This window comes from Bombina bombina, chromosome 5 (genome assembly GCF_027579735.1).
Source record: "Bombina bombina isolate aBomBom1 chromosome 5, aBomBom1.pri, whole genome shotgun sequence".
In the NCBI taxonomy this organism is placed as follows: Eukaryota; Metazoa; Chordata; class Amphibia; order Anura; family Bombinatoridae; genus Bombina; species Bombina bombina.
Window position 1 is genome coordinate 849,590,718 of NC_069503.1, and position 22,807 is coordinate 849,613,524.

At 38.3% G+C, this 22,807-nt stretch overlaps 1 protein-coding gene across 3 annotated transcripts in view; it reads right to left on the reverse strand.

Moving 5' to 3' along the window:
• ZNF521 (zinc finger protein 521) overlaps positions 1–22,807 on the reverse strand; it is a 577,602-nt gene that overhangs the window by 45,363 nt on the left and 509,432 nt on the right. The window lies entirely within an intron of this gene.

Below are 22,807 nucleotides of genomic sequence, written 5' to 3' on the forward strand. Positions count from 1 at the left end.
TATTTATCATTGGAGAAGTGAATGACAATCACCCTGAACAGATCATTCTGGGTTGATTTCAATTGACTTCACTTCTGAAAAAGCCTGTAATCAATAGGGGCATTTGCCCTTTGATAAATCAATACATTTTTTAGCAATGCTTTGCATTACAATCTTAGCATGAAGTCTGGTGATTACTGCTGCTTGACCTGCCAGACAGCTTGCTTTGTGTTACAGAAATATTAAAATCATTTTAGACATTTTATGTGTGGCCTCTAAAAAAGAACATTTTAAAATGGATGATTTTGTACTGACATTTTAAATGGATGTTCTTGTTCTTCTTGTTAAGAATGTCACTGTCCATTAATAAAGCATTGGGAGTTTTGCTTATCAGCCATGGTTGGAGCAATTAGTCCTTAAACGGATATTCCAGCCAAAATTGGAAACCACATGGGTGCATTTCAGTATTGAACAGAAGCATATTTGTAATATACATGCATTAGCAAAAATGCTTCTAATAAAAGTTATAGCGGTTTCAGATGTGTATTTAAGTATGCACCGTGCACCAGCATTTTATACACAGCATTTACTCAGAGAGCCTAAGGTGCTTGTACCATATGGTAATGACTCAATGGCCTCTATTTATCAAGGTCTGTCGGACCTGATCCGACAGTGCGGATCAGGTCCGATAGACCTTGCTAAATATGGCGAGCAATACGCTCGCCGTATTCAGCATAGCTCACAAGAGCTGCTGGTGCAACGCCGCCCCCTGCAGACTCGCGGCCAATAGGCCACCAGCAGGGGGGTGTCAATCAACCCGATCGTACTAGATCTGAGCAGGCGGACAGGTTATGGAGCAGCGGTCTTTGTGACCGCTGCTTCATAACTGCTGTTTCTGGCGAGCCTGCAGACTCGCCAGAAACACAGGGCATCAAGCTCCATTCGGAGCTTGATAAATATGCCCCAATGTGTTAATTGCTGACATGATACAAGCCATAGTGATGATCGGAGCAGCTGCAGTATTTAAAATGGTGGTGCACTGAGAATATCTAGTTATGCTTCACATGCAGAGAAAAATGCTAACACTGAAACAGTGATAACTTTTACTAGAAGCATTTTTGCTAATAAATGTATATTCCAAATATGTTTCTATTCAAAGATGTAATTAATCTATGTGCATTTAAATTTTGACTGCAATGTCCCTTTAAGGAACAGTTGTACGCAGACATGCACTTACTGTTTCAAGATAAAAATAACCAGCTTCAATATAAAACATTTTTGTGTAAAAATAAATTTAACATGTTTAAACAGTGATCTTATATATTTGTTATAGAAATGTTTAACGTCCCTTTAATGCAGTGCATTGAATGAGCACAGACTTCAAGGGGCGGGTCTTATGTAGTTGGATTAGCTGTACTGCCTGATTATATTTAGCTTAGTAGGGGAAAAAAGGCAAAAGACTCACAAATAAGTGTGCACCCAACAGGTGCTAAAATATATTTTGTAGTTAGTTTTTTAGAACAAATCAGGCAACCCGAGGTAGTTATTGAATGAAATATTAAAAATATAATGCTGAAAATGTTCAGGTTTATTGTCTCTGTTTAACAATTATCAACTTCCTCCTCAATTGTAAATAATCACTATGAAATAATATTCTTGTGATGTTACAGTTAGGAAAACAATACTGCAAAGTTATAGACGGCTAAATAAGAAAAAAAAAGCTGATCAATAAAACAGATTGTGAAAGAATAACAAAGCAGCAGGTGGCCAGGTACAAACCACTGTTTTCTCTATTACAAACTCAATAAAGTAATTCTCTCCAACAAGTGATGTCCCATCATTATAATTAGAATGAAGCACATCCAAAACACATATTATAGTTGCACAACCTCTTCAATGAATAGGAAATTGTGCTAAATCAATACACACACCAGTGAAATGACAGCAGCATTTATTGTTTGCTTTGCCTTTATGTTTCTAGAATCGGAATGACAACAAAGCTCATTGACATTCAAAATAACAAATTTAATCCCACTCATTTTGCTGGGGTTCATAAATCAAAATTTTGAAATATGATTGCATCTTTTTAAGTCAAAAAGTTTACATTTTTGAATACTATAAGGGCATTTTATAAAGCTTATTTGCTATAGAGGAGAAGGATAGTCTCTATATTTCTCAGTGCTACTAAATAGTTCATATGCTTTCTTAATTACACCTTCTATACTCTGCTGTGAAACACCAGATCTTAAAGGGCCGATATAGAGAAAATTATTCCATGCTCTGATTCGTTAGAACATGCCATTTTATCAATATCCAGGAGTCATGCGACTACTGCTGCTGATTGGCTCAGGCAGGTTGTGCAAATAGTGTTGCTTATTGACTCAGCTAAGTTATACAACTAGTGCTGATTTTTGGCTCAGCAACTGTTTCTGCTTGGTACCAACAGTTTTCTGCAATTCTAGATCATGGTGCTTTACCTAAACCAGTGGCATAAATCCTGGCCCTGCAGACCCGTCAATGCTAAAGGAGGCCCGCAGGTAAGAGGAACCCGCCGTCTGTCCAGCTTCTCAGTTCGGGTGGGCCGTATCAACTGCTACAGCATGTTTGTAAAAAACCCTGGCTGAATGATTAGTGCTTAAAAGTTATCTAATAAATAGGTTCATAAACCTACATAGGCTGATAAGTACTATTGACTAATCCATATTAAATATATTTAGGGACCAGATTTTTAAACTGTTATTTATCACTTTCAATTGATTTTATGTAATGAATATTATGTGTATGTGCAGAACTGTAAGCATTCAGGACAAATGAAGATTTTAAAACATAAAATATGTCACCTAAGCTTATAATGTAGCTAAAAGGTATTTTCAAAAGCTTAGTATGTCATAACATATATTATTTTGGTGATTTCACTAAATAAAAGGGCAAGTAAAGTCAAAATTAAACTTAAAGGGACAGTATACACTAATTTTCATATAACTCCATGTAATAGACACTACTATAAAGAATAAGATGCACAGATACCAATATAAAAATCCAGTATAAAACTGTTTAAAAACTTACTTAGAAGCTCTCAGCTTTGTTGAAAAGGTAGCTGGAAAGCCCACTGCAAGCGGGAAATAAGACACTTCCCCCCCTCCCCCTTCTTTTGCATATGAAAAGACCATTTACACAAACAGGAGCAAGCTGGAGAAGGTAGCTGATGGTATTCACATAACACTTTGGGGCTTGGTTAGGAGTCTGAAAATCAGAACAATGTTATTTAAAAATAAGCAAAACTAAACTTTTTTTTTTTAAAAAAAACTTCATGGGCTATATAAATAGATCATCTACAAAACATTTATGTAAAGAAAAAATGAGTGTATAATGTCCCTTTAAATAGCTTGTATAGAGCAATACATTTTAAAAAAAGCTTTCCAATTTACTTCTATTAATGTATGTATATACACTGACCGGCCACTTTATTAGGTACACCTGTTTAATTGCTTGGTAACACAAATTGCTAATCATCCAATTACATCGCAGCAACTCAATGCATTTAGGCATCTAGACGTGGTGAAGACGACTTGCTGAAGTTCAAACCAAGCATCAGCATGGGGAAGAAAGGGGATTTAAGTGAATTTGAACATGGCATGGTTGTTGGTGTCAGACAGGCAGGTCTGAGTATTTAAAAAACTGCTGATCTACTGGGATTTTCACGCCCAACCATCTCTAGGGTTTATAGAGAATGGTCCGAAAAGAGAAAATATCCAGTGAGCAGAAGTTGTGTGGTTGAAAATGCCTTGTTGATGCCAGAGATCAGAGGAGAATGGGCAGACTGGTTCAAGATGATAAAAAGGCAACAGTAACTCAAATAACCACTTGTTACAACCAAGGTATGCAGAATACCATGTCTGAATGCACAACACGTCAAACCTTGAAGCAGACGGGCTACAGCAGCAGAACACCACAACGGGTGCCACTCCTGTCAGCTAAGAACAGGAAACTGAGGCTACAATTTGCACAGGCTCACCAAAATTGGACAATAGAAAATTGGAAAAAAGTTGCCTGGTCTGAGGAGTCTCGATTTCAGAAGCGACATTCAGATGGTAGGGTCAGAATTTGGCGTAAACAACATGAAAGTATGGATCTATCCTGCCTTGTATCAATGGTTCAGGCTGGTGGTGGTGGTGTAATTGTGTGGGGGATATTTTCTTGCCACACTTTGGGCCCCTTAGAACCAACTGAGCATCTTTTTAAAAGCCACGGCCTACCTAAGTATTGTTGCTGACCATGTCCATCCCTTAATGACTCCTTTATGACACCAGTGTACCAATCTTCTGATAGCTACATCCAGCAGGATAATGCACCATGTCACAAAGCTCAAATCATCTCAAACTGTTTTCTTGAACATGACAATGAGTTCACTGTACTCCAATGGCATCCACAGTCACCAGATCTCAATCCAATAGAGCACCTTTGGGATGTGGTGTAATGGAAGATTTGCATCATGGATGTGCAGCCGACAAATCTGCAGAAACTGTGTGATGCTATCCGTGGCCGGACTTTTGGCCGACGGACACTTGGCCGACGGACACTTGGCCGACGGACACTTGGCCGACGGACATTTGGCCGAAACACAAGTGGCTATCACATAACAGTCCGGCCACGAGATAGATAGATTTGATAGATAGATAGATAGATAGATACATAGATTAGATAGATAGATCAATAGATGAAATAGATACATTTGATAGATACGATAGATAGATAGATAGATTTGATAGATAAATAGATAGATTTGATAGATAGATAGTTTCCCAGACAGAGAATTACAAAACGTGCGGCATAGGACCCATGGTAAGGTTCCCAGAGGCAGTTGCGGCGCCCGAGGCTGTGATTAGAACAGAGCACTCTGGAACGTATCTGCCCTCGGCCGAAATCGGAACATTCTTTAGCTTTCTGTCTGTCAGCCAAATGTCTGTCGGCCAAATGTCCGTCTGCCAAATGTCCTTCTGCCAAATGTCTTTCTGCATTTTGTCAGAGCACCAATGCTATCATGTCAATATGGACCAAAATGTCTGAGGAATATTTCAAACACCTTGTTAAATCTATGCCACGAAGAATTAAGGCAGTTCTGAAGGCAAAAGGGGGTCCAACCCGGTACTAGCAAGGTGTACCTTATAAAGTGGCCGGTGAGTGTATATAGGTTTATGTATGTGGTCACACACATATGTACATATACATACATATATACACAAATATACAAACACACATACAAATATATATATATATATATATATATATATATATATATATATATATATATATACACACACACACAGAGTTCTGAGGAAAAGTCTTAGGTTACCACCAGCTTTGTTGTTTTAACAAAGTTTTAATGACCATCCATATATATTTTTTCGGTCTCTTTATTAAGATACAAACAGAAAATACAGGAAATATGTACACAAATTAAAAAAAAAATTCAGAAAAAAATTACTTCTTAAGGCAAACTTCAGCATTTAGTGTGACCTCCCTTGTCACTAAGCACATCTTGAACTCTTTTGGGGAGACTGTCCTGAAGTTTTCTGAAGTAATCTTCTGGTACATTATACCAGGCTACTTTCAGCACTTCCCAGAGTTTTTCTTAAGATTTAGGTTGTCTTTTATTTCTTTCTCTGTCCAGGTGATCCCATACTGCCTCTATAATATTCAGGTCTGGACTCTGTGGAGGCCAGTCCATGACTGCCAGTGTTTTATCAGCTGTTTTCCTCTCTAAATATGATTTCACTGCATTAGCAGTGTGCTTGGGATCGTTATGCTGAAAAATAAAACCATTCCCAATCAGGTGCTTTCCAGAAGGAATGGCATGATGAATTAAAACGTTTCTGTACTTTTCAGCATTCATGATCCCATTGATTCGAACAATAATTGCCTCAAACTAGGACAGACTCTCCACCATATTTCACTGAAGGCCTCAAGCACTCATTCTTCCATCTCTCTCCAATCCTTCTTCTCAGATATTGTCGACGAAACTTGGATTCATCACTCCATTATACTCTTTTCCACTGATTTTCATTCCAATCTTTGTGAGCTTTAGCATGTCTTAGCCTTTTCACACACCTTTGAGCCCTTCCCTGTCAAACACATTATCATAAACCATATAACTTTAAGACACGTTTTATACATATGTATGTGTGTGTGTGTGTGTGTGTGTGTGTGTATATATATATATCCTCCTCTCCAATGCCTCTGTCTGTTGGAGTACCTCAAGTATCTGTTCTGGGTCCTCTACTCTTCTCCATTTATACTTCTTCACTGGGTAAACTTATCAACAGTTATGGCTTCAAATATCACCTCTATGCTGATGACACCCAGATCTACCTCTCCACCCCTGCTCTCTATCCCTCTGTCTTTTCTCATGTCAGCGACTGCTTATCTGGTATTTCTTCCTGGATGGCCTCTCACCACCTAAAGATTAACATGTCCAAGACTGAGCTCTTTCTAATCCCCCACTCAAGCTCTACGTCGACTTCTGACTTCTCTATCCCGGTTGACGGCATCACCATTTCCCCATTGCCCCAAGTATGCTGCCTCGAAGTTATACTTGACTCAAATCTATCCTTCGTCCCCCACATCCAATTGCTTTCTACATCCTGCTGCAACCACCTACGCAATATTTCCAAGATTAGCCCTTTTCTGAGCGCCAACACCACAAAGCAAATAATCCACTTCCTTGTTATTTACTGACTTGACTACTGCAAAAACCTACTTACTGGCCTTCCTCTTTCCCACCTCTCCCCCCTTCAATCCATCCTAAATGCCTCTGCCAGACTAATTCACCTTTCCCATCGCTCTGTATCTGCTGCACCTCTCTGTGAGTCCCTTCATTGGCTCCGCATTAACAGCAGAATAAAATTCTCACCTTTACATTCAAAGCTCTCACCAATGGCCCTCCCCACTACCTATCCTCTCTAATAAACAAGTATACTCCAGCCTGCCCACTAAGATACAACAATGACCTGCTCCTTGCATCTTCGACTATTACCTATTCCCTTGCTAGACTGCAGGACTTCTGTTGTGCAGCACCTACCCTCTCTAACACTCTCCCTCGTGCTGTCAGGCTTTGCCCTAATCTTTGTTCCTTTAAATGCTCCCTGAAGAGTTTTTTGTTCAGAGAAGCCACCCAACTCAATAAAAAAATTAATTTAACTTACATAACAACATTTCCCTCATCTAACTCTGCATTACCATCATTCTCGATCTTGCAGCCCTCACATCTTGTTTCTCAACCTCCTACCCTTCTAGATTGTAAGTTCCAATAGAAATAGGTCCCTTAATTCCTCCTGTATGCGTTTGTAGAATTTTGTCCTGTCTCTTACAAGTTTTATATCATTGTTTTATTTAAATGAACTGTATCCATGGACAGCGCTGCAGAATATGTTGGCGCTTTATAAATAAAGTATAATAATATACAGTATATATATATATATATATATATATATATATATATATATATAGTATATGCAATACTTTACTTTATTATGTTTTACAAATATTTTGTTATACTTTTATTGTAACCCTAACACTATGCTAATTTTTCTCCCTAAAGGTGAAAACAGATATAAAACCATAGACAACTGTTCCTCATTAATAAGGCTTATACAAGCCAAAACATACGCGTGGGGCTGACTAACTCTTGCTTTATATAACAACTACTATTTGATTTAGGGGCTTTTTTATGAAAGGCTAAAGTAGGGGAAAATAATTATCCCTGGGTGGACACCATTACATTGAATAAGACATTTAGCTATGCTCATTCTCAGTTGAAGACCTTCTGCTTGTATTATTGCCTATCAAATATACTTTTTTAGACTGCTTTTTTTTGCATGAAACAATAAAAGTAGTAAGATGGCCTACAAGCTCATTCTTATACAAACTTGCTAAAAGGGACAGTCTAGTCAAAATTAAACTTTCATCATTCAGACAGGGCATGCAATCTTAAACTACTTTCCAATTTACTTTTATTAACAAATTTGCTTTGTTCTCTTGGTATTATTTGTTGAAAGTTAAACCTAGGTAGGCCCATATGCTAATTTCCAAGCCCATAAAGGAGGCCTCTTATCTTAGTGCATTTTGACAGTTTTTCACAGCTAGAGAACTAGTTCATGTGTGCCATATCGATAGCATTGTGCACTGATTGGTTAAAATGCAAGTCTGTCAAAAGAACAGAAATAAGGGGACAGTCTGCAGAGGCTTAGATACAAGTTAATCACAGAGGTAAAAAGAGTATTAATGTGAATATTGTTGGGTATGCAAAACTGGGGAATGGTTAATAAAGGGATTATCTATCTTTTTAAACAATAAAAATTCTGGCGTAGACTGTACCTTTAAATAAGCCAGGTGAATGTTCATTGCTAGTTTCTACCTGTGCTAAGAATAAAGCTGTTCTAGGGCACAGAGAGAAAAAACAGCTCTCAAGCTAAATTGCCTTTATAAAACTGTTTGAGGGACGAGAATTTAGATGATCTTGCCAGAGTAGAGAGCTTTAGATCATCAGACCTTAACTGGCTGCCATAGTAGACCAGGAAATACAGAAACCAATTTTCTGTGTAATAGTATCTTGGACTTTTGTGCTCCTAATTTACTTATGTAACAAATCTGTATTTGGTTAGTCACAAATTTCCTTACATATTTGTATTGTTGTTATTCTAAAGACTGCAAATACAAATAAATCTAGAAGACAAAATCAATTAAAGAGTTAAAATACATATACATGACAAACTGGTGCTAATAATAGAGCGTTCACCTTTAATACCCAACAGGACATGAAATTTCCATAAAGAAAAAGCCCCCAAGGGAGCAAGTGAATACATAGTGAGGCGCGGATAAGGGTGCTCTCAGCAGGTTTCTGCAGAAATGCATTAAATTTTCAGAGGGATAAGGGTTACCCTTAGAGCAGTCATGAATTATAACTAAAGCAGATAAGTGGGGTCTCAGAGTGCTAAACTCAAATTTATTGCTGTGTATTCCATTCTCCCTTGCAAATTAAAGACACGTGTAATATCTAAACCGCTGTAGGACCCAGTTTTCCACATTCTGTTATCATTTAAATCAAGACCTGATTGTTTCTTTGGTGTAGTCTAAAATGACTCCGTTTTCTTTTTTTTTTTTTTTTTTTTAAAGGATTAGTTTATGCATTCTATTCAATAGAAGCTTTATTTTCATGCTGGAAATGACAACACCAGAAGCACTGCTTTAAAGCATAATTCACATTTCAGACTTTCATAGAGAACGCAGCATTCCCTTCACTCTCTCTTCTTTGCTTGCTCCAAAACTCTGGAGCCCGACTAGGTGTAGCTTCAGGGCAGATAGGATGTTACATGCTGTGACTTGCTGCAAATACTACAATAAAAGACAGCACTGTGGATCCCTTGTAAATTCAGGTTGAGGACTTCAGATGCCAGATTTAGTAATCTCAATCAGGGGCAAACCATCAATATTTCTCTATAAGCACAGCAGTGGTCTCTCTCATTCAGATGCCCAGCTTCTTAAAGGCTCATACTGATACGTCAGGATATTGCTGAAATTAATGTTTTTCTGTTGTGGTTTTTTTATATAAAGCTGTAGTAGCTTACTAGTGGTCATTAATGGTTAGTGTTTGCATTAATAGACTTGCGTCCAAAAAATATATATATATTAAAAAAAAAAACTCGCTATGTTCAACAAGCGGTGAAAGCAAACATTTCTTTCTCCTTAGGACAACAGGGATTAGCATGTTTAGGATTCCTGCAATGGTGATAAACTGCTGCATTGCAGGTGTAAGAAAATTGGTATTCTGTAATTTAGAGGCATTTACATAGTGTTAACATTTTATTCTTAAAGCAAAATATTGAAAAAGCAAAAAGGTTTTTTTCCCTATCTACTTTAGGGAAAATGTGGAGCTATCCTAACACTTTAAAGATAAAGAATATAAATCAATATTGAAACAAAGATACATAAAGTCACAATCTGATTTTAACCCCCTACCCCGGTAAATTGGACCTACATGGTGTCTGAGTTACCAAAAGGCCACTAGTTTGGTGCATGAATGTTATTGTATATACAGTATAAAGATTCAGAGCTCACAGGAATTTGCACAACAATAGTGCAGATTTATTAAAGTTAATGTTTTTGGGAGAATCTAAAATTGTAAAAAAAAATCCCTGTTGAATTTATAACAATTCATAAATGGAAATCACAAGGTGTTTAGACATTACAAAAATACAATTACTAATCATTATTAATTGATTAGAAAGTATTTATTCAAAGAACCATAATGTTGCAAAGCAGCGTGTGCATGGACTCACACTATGGGGCCCATTTATCAAGCTCCGGTCTAAAGACCGCTGCTTCATAACCCTGTGCGCCTGCTCTGAGCACGCAGACAGACATCGCCACAATTCAACCTGATCGAGTATGATCGGGTTGATTGACACCTCCCTGCTGGCGGCCAATTGGCCGCGAATCTGCAGGGGGCGGCGTTGCACCAGCAGCTCACAAGAGCTGCTGGTGCAATGCTGAATATGGAGAGTGTATTGCTCTCCGCATTCAGCAAGGTCTGGCGGACCTGATCCGCACTGTCGGATCAGGTCCTCCAGACCTTTGATAAATATCCCCCTATATCTATATAGCTATGTGTGTCTGTGTGCGCTTGTGTATGTGGGTGCATGACTGTGTATGTGGGGGTGTGTGTGTAAGATAGATAAATATCCCCCTATATCTATATAGCTATGTGTGTCTGTGTGTGCTTGTGTATGTGGGTGCGTGTGTGTGTGTGTGCTTGTGTATGTGGGTGCGTGTGTGTGTGTGTGTGCTTGTGTATGTGGGTGCGTGTGTGTGTGTGCTTGTGTATGTGGGTGCGTGTGTGTGTGTGTGCTTGTGTATGTGGGTGCGTGACTGTGTATGTGGGTGTGTGTGTGTGTAAGATAGATAAATTAAAGCAAGGAAAAAGTCCTGCTAAATTATACCTTTCTATGTTACTTCTGACTTGGCTTCAAGCTTACAAAATATACTGCAAGCAAGAAACAAAATAACCGTTTATTACATATTTTGCCCAGTGTCTGAATGAAATCGCAAAACAAACCCTCTGATTACCTATAAAGCTATCATTTTTACTTGTCTCAGAGCTTTCTCACAAAGTTAGAAGACACTGATAACATGAAATTACCAGAATACAATAATAAACTCACAGTAGAAAATTGTAAAACACTCAGAACATTCACTAGCAAAGTTTAGAGACAAATGGAATACAAATTCAGTGTAACAAAACCAGATATGTACGGTATCAATCCACACAAGTATATAGTTTTACTAAAGCTGCTGTGTAAATCACACTGAGTGTCCCTTTTACAAATAACCATGTCTAATAGCAGATACCAACAAGATACCCCATACATAGCCAAGACTAGTTAGCAGCAGTTCCATTGACTGCTAAGATATTAACAGAGTTTTTTATTTTTTTATTTACAATGCAGTTGAGTTCTAATCACGTGTACTGGTGCTCACATTACATTTTATATGCACTGGACTTAATAAGCATATCATATCTCACAATATTTAATAAGATACGCAGCTTTTTGAAAGCATAGTTTACAATCTTACTAAATTCATTTGTTAAAGGAAAATTTGGTGTGATGAAAGAGTGATTAACATATCTAATTCAGTGTCCTTTCGTACGCATGATAAAAAAAGAGTTTCCATTGGTTGATTTAATGTATCACTCCAAAGTCCCGTTAATAAATATCAACATTTAGTCGGAGGATTTTTAGGATACATTTACTAAGGTTAGTATTCAAAAAAGCAACTGCTAAGTGAGACAATGCAATTATTTAAAGGGACACTGTACCCAATTTTATTCTTTTGTAATTCAGAAAGAGCATCCAATTTTAAGCAACTTTCTAATTTACTCCTATTATAATTTTTTCTTTGTTCTCTTGCTATCATTATTTGAAAAAGAAGGCATCTAAGCTTTTTTTTGGTTTCAGTACTCTGGACAGCACTTTTTTATTGGTGGATGAATTTATCCACCAATCAGCAAGGACAACCCAGGTTGTTCACCAAAAATGGGCCGGCATCTAAACTTACATTCTTGCATTTCAAATAAAGATACCAAGAGAATGAAGAAAATTTGATAATAGGAGTAAATTAGAAAGTTGCTTAAAATATCATGCTCAATCTGAATCACGAAAGAATTTTTTTGGGTACAGTGTCCCTTTAAGAAAAGAAAATGTATATAATTAGCTTTATAAGAAATTTTAGATAATTGCCCCTTCCATCCTACATTCATTTTGATAAGGAATTATAAAACAATGCATCTTATGAACGAATGTTGTGTTTTTAAAACTCTTGTATTTTTTCTAATATGTATTAATATACAATGCATTTATTGCATATAAGCTTCACTGTTTTTGTTTTAAATGGACATTAGACCCAATTTTTTTCTTTCATGATTCAGATAGACAATGCAATTTTTAACAACATTCCAATTCGCTTTTATTATCTAATTTGCTTCATTCTTTAGATATCCTTTGTTGAAGAAATAGCAATGCACGAGGCATCTATGTGCAGCCACCAATCAGGATATCAAGAGAATGACGCAAATTAGATAATAGAAGTAAATTAGAAAGTTGTTTAAATTGCATGCTCTTTCTGAATCATGAAAGAAAAAATTATCTATCTTGCAAGTAGAAGAATTGAAATGTGCAATTTGAAAACTGTTCTTCATCTTAAAAAGTATCCTGATGTAAATAGTCTAACAGGAAGCTATTGAAAATGCCTCAAAACATACCGGGTATGCAGCAGTTAAGGAGTGCAAACATGAAAACATTGACAATCCTTGGATACTATTCCATTTAAAAACAATTACTATAGAATGTATCTAGAATGTATCAGGGCATGTATAGAGACCGTTTCGTATTGAAGGAAGGTCCAGTTAAATGTTTTGTTTTTTCAATGTCCACATAATGCATATTTCACACATCTTTTAACAAATAAACAGTATGACTGAATCACATATGATTTTTTAAATACCACAATACAAACACAATTAAAATATAAGGATTTATTTTTAAAAATGTATTTAAATTACAAACAAGATGTATTGAAATAAGTGGGAAAACTTTCTATATACACACACACACACACATATATATATATATATATATAACTGATAAAGGACGGCACTCACTGGTCTTTTCAAAGTGCGCTTTAATAGAAAAAAGAAGAAAAAAAGTGACATTTCAAGGGGACACTCCCCTTCCTCAGACTTCCTTTTTGTCTGAGGAAGGGGAGTGTGTCCCCGAAACATCATTTTTTTTTTCTTTTCTATTAAAGTACACTTTGGAAAGACCAGTGAGTGCCGTCCTTTATCAGTTATATTCAACCGCTGGCACCCTGGCAGTTGTTACTGTGCTCATTTTTGAACTATATATATATAGGGAGTGGAACGTCACACTTGCACAGCTGGGAATCAAGCCTCGATTTGTTTGCTCGATGCAAATTTTAAACACAACTTTGGAACCATGCAAGCTGAAAATACAGTTTGGGAATCGCTATAAGAAGCAAGTCTTGCATCCAGACCAGGCTATGGTATAAGGACACAACGGAGAATGAACCGACTACCCAGGAGTCACTTGATAAGTATCTGTGGACTGTCGAGTCTAACTTTCTAAATGGAATACATCCCTTGGGAAACCAAGTAACAGAGTGAACCATGTTTGCAACAGTTTCTATAACATATGTTGCAATGAAATACAAGTAACTTTTTAATATGTCCTTCATTTGCCTGCTTAATACATTTTATGCTAATGGTTCATACTTGCTGTGATTACGCTAGTAGTATTTTTATAAACATAGATCCCGCATATGTTTTACTATGGTAGCTGAAACCTTTTATTATATTGGTGCTATCCTCTGGTAAGGGTGTTGTTTATTAATACGAAAGTGTAAAAATAAGCCTTTACATGTCAAAGACATTCTACATGTACCTTTTTGCTTATACCTAGAAGTATTAGGCATAGATCCTCAGGTATTTACCTCATGATAACATATTTCCAATCAGTTTGGGTTATCCTCTGAGAGAGGTGTTGCCAATACTTTTTTGCTGCTCTTTAGTTATTTTGCATGGATCCCCTTCTATATCCATGGTAGCAGATTCCTGTATAATTACAGGGCTACCCATTGGTTTGGGGTGTTGCTAAATAACTTTGCCATTATTATATTTATGGTTACCATTTTTGCATCGTAAGCAACTATTGTGAGCTGGCCAGCTTTTTCTAGGTGTTTTTTATTTTGAAACACTTGATATTTATTTGCACTTGTAATAAAATTTATTTATTAACTATCTATGTGTGGTTTGATTTAGGGGGCCCGGCCGCCGACCGGGTCGTGCTGGGGTGGGGAGCACCAATCTTCATATATATAATTATTTTGAGACTTTATTTATATCTCTTATTAAAGAGCTAATTTTCTGGAGTGCTGAAATCCCTATCTTTTCTTGGAGAAGACACTACTGTGTCTTCTTCGTGTTTCTCTCTATCGATATAGTGAATTTTTGTGTGTAACAGGGTCTGCACCCACGTGTATATTGTATAATTCACATTACCCTACTCCCCAATAATATAGTATATGATTATATATATATATATATATATATATAAATACACACACACACATATATATATATATATATATATATATATATATATACATACATATACACACACATATATGTGAGTATCTCACAAAAGTGAGTACACCCCTCACATTTTTGTAAATATTTTGTTATATCTTTTCATATGACAACACTGAAGAAATTATGTTTTGCTACAATGTAGTGAGTGTACAGCCTGTATAACAGTGTAAATTTGCTGTCCCCTCAAAATAACTCAACAAACAGCAATTAATGTCTAAACCGTTGGCAACAAAAGTGACTACACCCCTAAATGGAAATGTCCAAATTGGGCCCAATTAGCTATTTCCCTCCCCGGTGTCATGTGACTCATTAGTGTTAGAAGCTCTCAGGTGTGAATGGGGAGCAGGTGTGTTAAATTTGGTTTTATCGCTCTCACACTCTCTCATACTTGTCACTGGTAGTTTAACATGGCACCTCATGGCAAAGAACTCTCTGAGGATCTGAAAAAAAGAATTGTTGGTCTACATAAAGATGACCTAGGCTATAAGAAGATTGCCAAGACCCTGAAACAAGACCATACAGCGGTTTCCCAGGACAGGTTCCACTCAGAACAGTTGATCGACCAAAGAAGTTGAGTGCCCGTGCTCAGAGTCATATCCAGAGGTTGTCTTTGGAAATAGACATATGAGTGCTGCCAGCATTGCTGCAGAGGTTGAAGGGGTGGGGGGTCAGCCTGTCAGTGCTCAGACCTTACGCCGGACACTGTATCAAATTGGTCTGCATTGCTGTTGTCCCAGAAGGAAGCCTCTTCTAAAGATGATGCACAAGAAAGCCCGCAAACAGTTTGCTCAAGACAAGCAGACTAAGGACATGGATTACTGGAACCATGTCCTGTGGTTCGATGAGACCAAGATAAACTTATTTGGTTTAGATGGTGTCAAGCGTGTGTGGCAGCAACAAGGTGAGGACTACAAAGACAAGTGTGTCTTGTCTACAGTCAAGCATGGTGGTGGGAGTGTCATGGTCTGGGCCTGCATGAGTGCTGCCGGCACTGGGGTGCTACAGTTCATTGAGGGAACCATGAATGCCAACATGCACTGTGACATACTAAAGCAGAGCATGATCCCCTCCCTTCAGAGACTGGGCCGCAGGGCAATATTCCAACATGATAACGACCCCAAATATACCTCCAAGACGACCACTGCCTTGCTAAAGAAGCTGAGGGTAAAGGTGATAGACTGGCCAAGCATGTTTCCAGACCTAAACCCTATTGAGCATCTGTGGGGCATCCTCAAACGGAAGGTGGGGGAGTGCAAAGTCTCTAACATCCACCAGCTCTGTGATGTCGTCATGGAGGAGTGGAAGCGGACTCCAGTGGCAACCTGTGAAGCTCTGGTGAACTCCATGCCCAAGAGGGTTAAGGCAGTGCTGGAAAATAATGATGTCCACACAAATATTGACACTTTGGGCCCAATTTGGACATTTCCACTTAGGGGTGTACTCACTTTTGTTGCCAACATTTTAGACATTAATGGCTGTGTGTTGAGTTATTTTGAGGGGACAGCAAATTAACACTTTTATACAGGCTGTACACTCACTACTTTACATTGTAGTAAAGTGTCATTTCTTCATTGTTTTCACATGAAAATAAATAATAAAATATTTACAAAAATGTGAGGGTGTATTCACGTTTGTTAGAAACTGTACACACACACACACACACACACACACACACACACACACACACACACACACACATAACATAATTTATGTAAGAACTTACCTGATAAATTCATTTCTTTCATATTGGCAAGAGTCCATGAGCTAGTGACATATGGGATATACAATCCTACCAGGAGGGGCAAAATTTCCCAAACCGCAAAATGCCTATAAATACACCCCTCACCACACCCATAATTAAGTTTAACGAATAGCCAAGCAGTGGGGTGATAAAGAAAGGAGTAGAAAGCATCAACAAAGGAAATTTGGAAATAATTGTGCTTTATACAAAAAATCATAGCCACCATAAAAAGGGTGGGCCTCGTGGACTCTTGCCAATATGAAAGAAATGAATTTATCAGGTAAGTTCTTACATAAATATGTTTTATTTCATGTAATTGGCAAGAGTCCATGAGCTAGTGACATATGGGATATCAATACCCAAGATGTGGAGTCTTCCACTCAAGAGTAACTAGAGAGGGAGGGAATAAAAACAGCCATATTCCGCTGAAAAAAATTAATCCACAACCCAAAACAAAAATAAGTTTATTTCATCTTTGAAAGAAAAAAACTTAAATCAAAAGCAGAAGAATCAAACTGAAACAACTGCCTGAAGAACTTTTCTACCAAAAACTGCTTCCGAAGAAGCAAATACATCAAAACGGTAGAATTTAGTAAATGTATGCAAAGAGGACCAAGTCGCCGCTTTGCAAATCTGATAAACTGAAGCTTCATTCTTAAAAGCCCATGAAGTGGAAACTGATCTAGTAGAATGAGCTGTAATTCTCTGAGGCGGGGCCTGACCAGACTCAAAATAAGCTTGATGAATCAAAAGTTTCAACCAAGAAGCCAAGGAACTAGCAGGAGCCTTCTGACCTTTCCAAGGACCAGAAAATAATCTTTAGTAGCTTCCACATAATATTTCAAAGCTCTTACCACATCCAAAGAATGTAAGGATCTCTCCAAAGAATTCTTAGGATTAGGACATAAGGAAGGGACAACAATTTCTCTACTAATGTTGTTAGAATTCACAACCTTAGGTAAACATTGAAAAGAAGTCCGCAAAACTGCCTTATCCTGATGAAAAATCAGAAAAGGAGACTCACAAGAAAGAGCAGATAGCTCAGAAACTCTTCTAGCAGAAGAGATAGCCAAAAGGAACAACACTTTCCAAGAAAGTAGTTTAATGTCCAAACAATGAATAGGCTCAAATTGAGGAGCCTGTAACGCCTTCAGAACCAAATTAAGACTCCAAGGAGGAGAAATTGATTTAATGACAGGCTTAATACGAACTAAAGCCTGTACAAAACAGTGAATATCAGGAAGTATAGCAATCTTTCTGTGAAATAAAACAGAAAGAGAGGAGATTTGTCCTTTCAAGGAACTTGCAGACAAACCCTTATCCAAACCATCCTGAAGGAACTGTAAAATTCTAGGAATTCTAAAAGAATGCCAGGAGAATTTATGAGAAGAACACCATGAAATGTAAGTCTTCCATACTCTATAATAAATCTTTCTAGAGACAGATTTACGAGCTTGTAACATAGTATTAATCACTGAGTCAGAGAAACCTCTATAACTTAGAACTAAGCATTCAATTTCCACACCTTCAAATTTAATGATTTGAGATCCTGATGGAAAAACGGACCTTGACATAGTAGGTCCGGCCTTAACGGAAGTGGCCAAGGCGGGCAACTGGACATTCGCACCAGATCCGCATACCAAAACCTGTGTGGCCATGATGATTTTGAAGATCACTCTTGGAAGGAGAACTAGAGGCGGGAAGATGTAAGCAGGATGATAACACTGAGGAAGTGTCAGTGCATCCACTGCTTCCGCCTGAACATCCCTGGACCTGGACAGGTATCTGGGAAGTTTCTTGTTTAGATGAGAGGCCATGAAATCTATCTCTGGAAGACCCCACATCTTAACAATCTGAGAAAACACATATCCGGATGGAGAGACCACTCCCCTGGATGTAAAGTCTGGCGGCTGAGATAATCCGCCTCCCAATTGTCTACACCTGGGATATGCACCGCAGAGATTAGACAGGAGCTGGATTCCGCCCAAGCAAGTATCCGAGATACTTCTTTCATAGTTTAGGGACTGTGAGTCCCACCCTGATGATTGACATAAGCCACAGTTGTGATATTGTCTGTCTAAAAACAAATGAACGGTTCTCTCTTTAGCAGAGGCCAAAACTGAAGAGCCCTGAGAATTGCACGGAGTTCTAAAATATTTATTGGTAATCTCGCCTCTTGAGATTTCCAAACCCCTTGTGCTGTCAGAGATCCCCAAACAGCTCCCCAACCTGAAAGACTCGCATCTGTTGTGATCACAGTCCAGGTTGGCCGAACAAAAGAGGCCCCTTGAATCACCATGTCAGAGAGTGTCGTACATTGGGATTCAAGGATATTTATTGTGATATCTTTGTATAATCCCTGCACCATTGATTCAGCAGGTCTCATGTGAAAACGAGCAAAGGGGATCACGTCCGATGCTGCAGTCATGAGACCTAAAACTTCCATGCACATAGCCACTGAAGGGAATGACAGACTGAAGGTGCCGGCATGCTGCGACCAATTTTATTTATTTATAATAAGTTTTTATTGAGAAATTTCAAAAACATCAAACATATGCAACATATCTGTAAATCAAATATAGCAAATAGAGACAAGTGATAACAACATACAAGAAAGGGAAAATTAGCCATTCGCTTCCGCTGGTAGGGTGTCTTACCAATTGGTCACTACTATAGTCAAAGCATGAGTTTTCAAAAGTCTTGATTAAGTGAGGTGAGAAGGAGCAGGTATATGGAACTTCCACAGGTCTCTATAAAACCTTCATTAAAATGTTGCTTTTTCTGATTTGTTTTTTCTCATTTTTCATTAAACTTTACAATGTGAACCGTATATCATACAAAACAAAATTATACAATATAATAGTTCTCACAATTTTTTTTTTATTATTATTATTTTTTTGGACCCTGTACAGAATGGGAAAAATAGTGGCGATCTCATTGGGAAAGGTTAGAAGGAAAGAATAAGGAGTTCGGGGAGGGATGAGAATTGTGGATATATTCTGCAGAGATTAACCCATTTCAGGGGGGGGATTTCTCACACCAAGGTGACCAGATCTCATAATAGGAGTCTAGTTTATCCTGCATAGAGTAAGAATATGCCTCCATTCTTAGGAGGAAATTAACAGTAGTTAGGATCTGAGTAATGGAGGGGGGCAGGAGAGCTTCCAGGCTTTCACAATTTCTAGCTTAGTAGACATGAGTATGTAAAAGGTCAAAGCTTTTTGGGCTGAGGAGATATTCTGGAAATTTAAATGAAGAAGACATGTTTGTGGGCTTAAAGTAGGTGTGATGCCTAGTGAGTGTAAGATGTCAAAGATCTGAGTCCAAACTGGTGCTATCTTAGGGCAAAACCACCAAATATGAGCCTGTGATCCTAATTGTCCACATCCCCTCCAGCAAGTAGGTGGGTGGGTATTGTATATCTTATGTAATGTGGTTGGAACTAAATGCCAGCGGACTGTCAGTTTATAGTGTAGTTCCCATAAAGTCGTGCAATGTAGCAACTTCTTAGTAAAAATTAGTTCTCTGTACCAGGAGTCAGCGTCGGCTGCAAAATTCAATTCTTTCTCCCAGGCTATGTGCTGAGAGATTTTATGTTGGGATGAAGGAGAAAGCAGAATGTCATAATGGAAGGAGAGGGTACATTTAAGTCTGTGGGGCTGTGACCATCTCTGCTCCCATATTGTGGCAGCTCTAATGTTCTTTTTAGGGAAACCCCATGATCTGACTATGGAGCAAAGTCGAAAGGTCTCGAATCTCAGGAAGGTCGGGACTTGTAATTTGTCACAGACAGCATTATAGGATAGTTCATTTGCATAGCAATATTGGTCCGAGAGGTAGACAGCGTCAAGGTCCCTCCAGCTGGAGACGTGGGAGTCAGGAAGGCAAAAAAGGGCACTTGCAATGGTCTGTCTCGGGGAAGGGTGAGGAGCTATCGTAGGTGAATATCTAGTTTGTTCCCAAAAGTGTAAGGTATCTAAGATCACCGGGTGGGTAATGTTAAGACTTTTCTTACAGTGAGTCGGGACCCAGGGCAAATCAGTCAGATGCAGGCCTGATGGCAAAAGGGACCATTTGACCTCTCTCCAAGGGGCCGGGTTTTCAAGTTGACCCCAACTCATCAGATGAGACAGTCTGGCCGCTTGGTAATATAGGATGATATTCGGTAAACTGAGCCCCCCTTTGTCACAGGTCCGTTGTAGAGTTTGTCTAGAGGTCCTGGGTTTTTTACCTTTCCTGACATAATTAGTGATTAGGCTCTGCAACTTGTTAAGGATGGGTCTAGGGACATTAATCGGAAGTTATCTGAACAAATAGGTTAACTTGGGAATAAAAGACATTTTAATGGCGGCGATCCTACCTGTCCATGAGATTTCACGATTGTCCCAAGAATCTAGAAGTTTCCTCCATTCTGGGAGTCTTTCTGTATAGTTCTTGGAAATTACCATTGCTACAGAAGGGGAAAGGTAGATACCCAAGAGCTTAATAGTAGTAGGCGACCATTGGAATTGAAAGTGTCTCTGTAGGGAGGACAACTCAAGAGGTGAAACATTAAGATGTAAAGCTTCTGTCTTAGATAGGTTAAGCTTATAGTAACTCATGGCATTAAATTGGGTGAGTATCCTAAAGACAGCCAGAAGGGACTTGGGCGGACTGGTAAGCAGGAGAGTAACATCGTCCGCGTATAAAGAGATTTTGCTGCAACCAATTTTAAATGTCTCTTGTCTGTTAGAGACAGAGTCATGGACACTGAATCTATCTGGAAACCTAAAAAGGTGACCCTTGTCTGAGGAATCAAGAAACTTTTTGGTAAATTGATCCTCCAACCATGTTTCCGAAGAAACAACATTAGTTTATTCATGTGAGATTCTGCAGTATGTAAAGACTGAGCTAGTACCAAGATATCGTCCAAATAAGGAAACACCGCAATGCCCTGTTTTCTGATTACAGATAGTAGGGCACCCAGGACCTTTGAAAAGATTCTTGGAGCTGTTGCTAGGCCAAATGGAAGAGCAACAAATTGGTGATGCTTGTCTAGAAAAGAGAATCTCAGAAACTGATAGTGTTCTGGATGAATCTGAATATGAAGGTATGCATCCTGCAAGTCTATTGTGGACATATAATGTCCTTGCTGAACAAAAGGCAGAATAGTCCTTATAGTCACCATCTTGAAAGTTGGTACTCTTACATAACGATTCAAAATTTTCAGATCCAGAACTGGTCTGAACAAATTTTCTTTCTTTGGTACAATGAATAGGTTTGAATAAAACCCCAAACCTTGTTCCTGAGGAGGAACTGGCATGATTACACCTGAAGACTCCAGGTCTGAAGCACACTTCAGAAAAGCCTGAGCTTTTACTGGATTTACAGGGATGCGTGAGAGAAAAAATCTTCTCATAGGAGGTCTTACTTTGAATCCTATTCGATACCCTTGAGAGACAATGCTTTGAATCCAATGATTTTGGACAGATTTTATCCAAAAATCCTTGAAAAACCTTAATCTGCCCCCTACCAGCTGAGCTGGAATGAGGGCCGCACCTTCATGCGGACTTAGGGGCAGACTTTGGTTTCCTAAATGGCTTGGATTTATTCCAATTTGAGGAAGGCTTCCAACTGGAAGCAGATTCCTTGGGAGGAGGATTGAGTTTTTGTTCCTTATTCTGACAAAAGGAACAAAAACGGTTAGAAGCCTTAGATTTACCCTTAGGTTTTTTTATCCTGAGGCAAAAAAACTCCTTTTCCTCCAGTGATAGTTGAAATAATAGAATCCAACTGAGAAACAAATAAATTATTACCTTGGAAAGAAAGAGATAGTAATCTAGATTTAGATGTCATATCAGCATTCCAAGATTTAAGCCACAAAGCTCTTCTAGCTAATACAGCTAAAGACATAGATCTAACATCAATTTTGATAATATCAAAAATGGCATTACAAATAAAATTATTAGCATGTTGCAGTAAGCGAGTAATGCTAGATATGTCAGGATCCAATTCTTGTTGCGCTAAATTCTCCAACCAAAAAGTTGAGGCAGCCGCAACATCAGCCAAAGAAATAGCAGGTCTGAGAAGATGACCTGAATATAAATAGGCCTTCCTTAGATAGGATTCAAGTTTCCTATCTAAAGGATCCTTAAAGGAAGTACTATGTTCCATAGGAATAGTGGTACGTTTAGCAAGAGTAGAAATAGCCCCATCAACTTTGGGGATTTTTTCCCAAAACTCTATAGATTTAGCTGGTAAAGGATACAATTTTTTAAACCTTGAAGAAGGAATAAAAGAAGTACCTGGCTTATTCCATTCCCTATAAATCATATCAGAAATAGCCTCAGAAATAGGAAAAACCCCTGGGGAAACCACAGGAGGTTTAA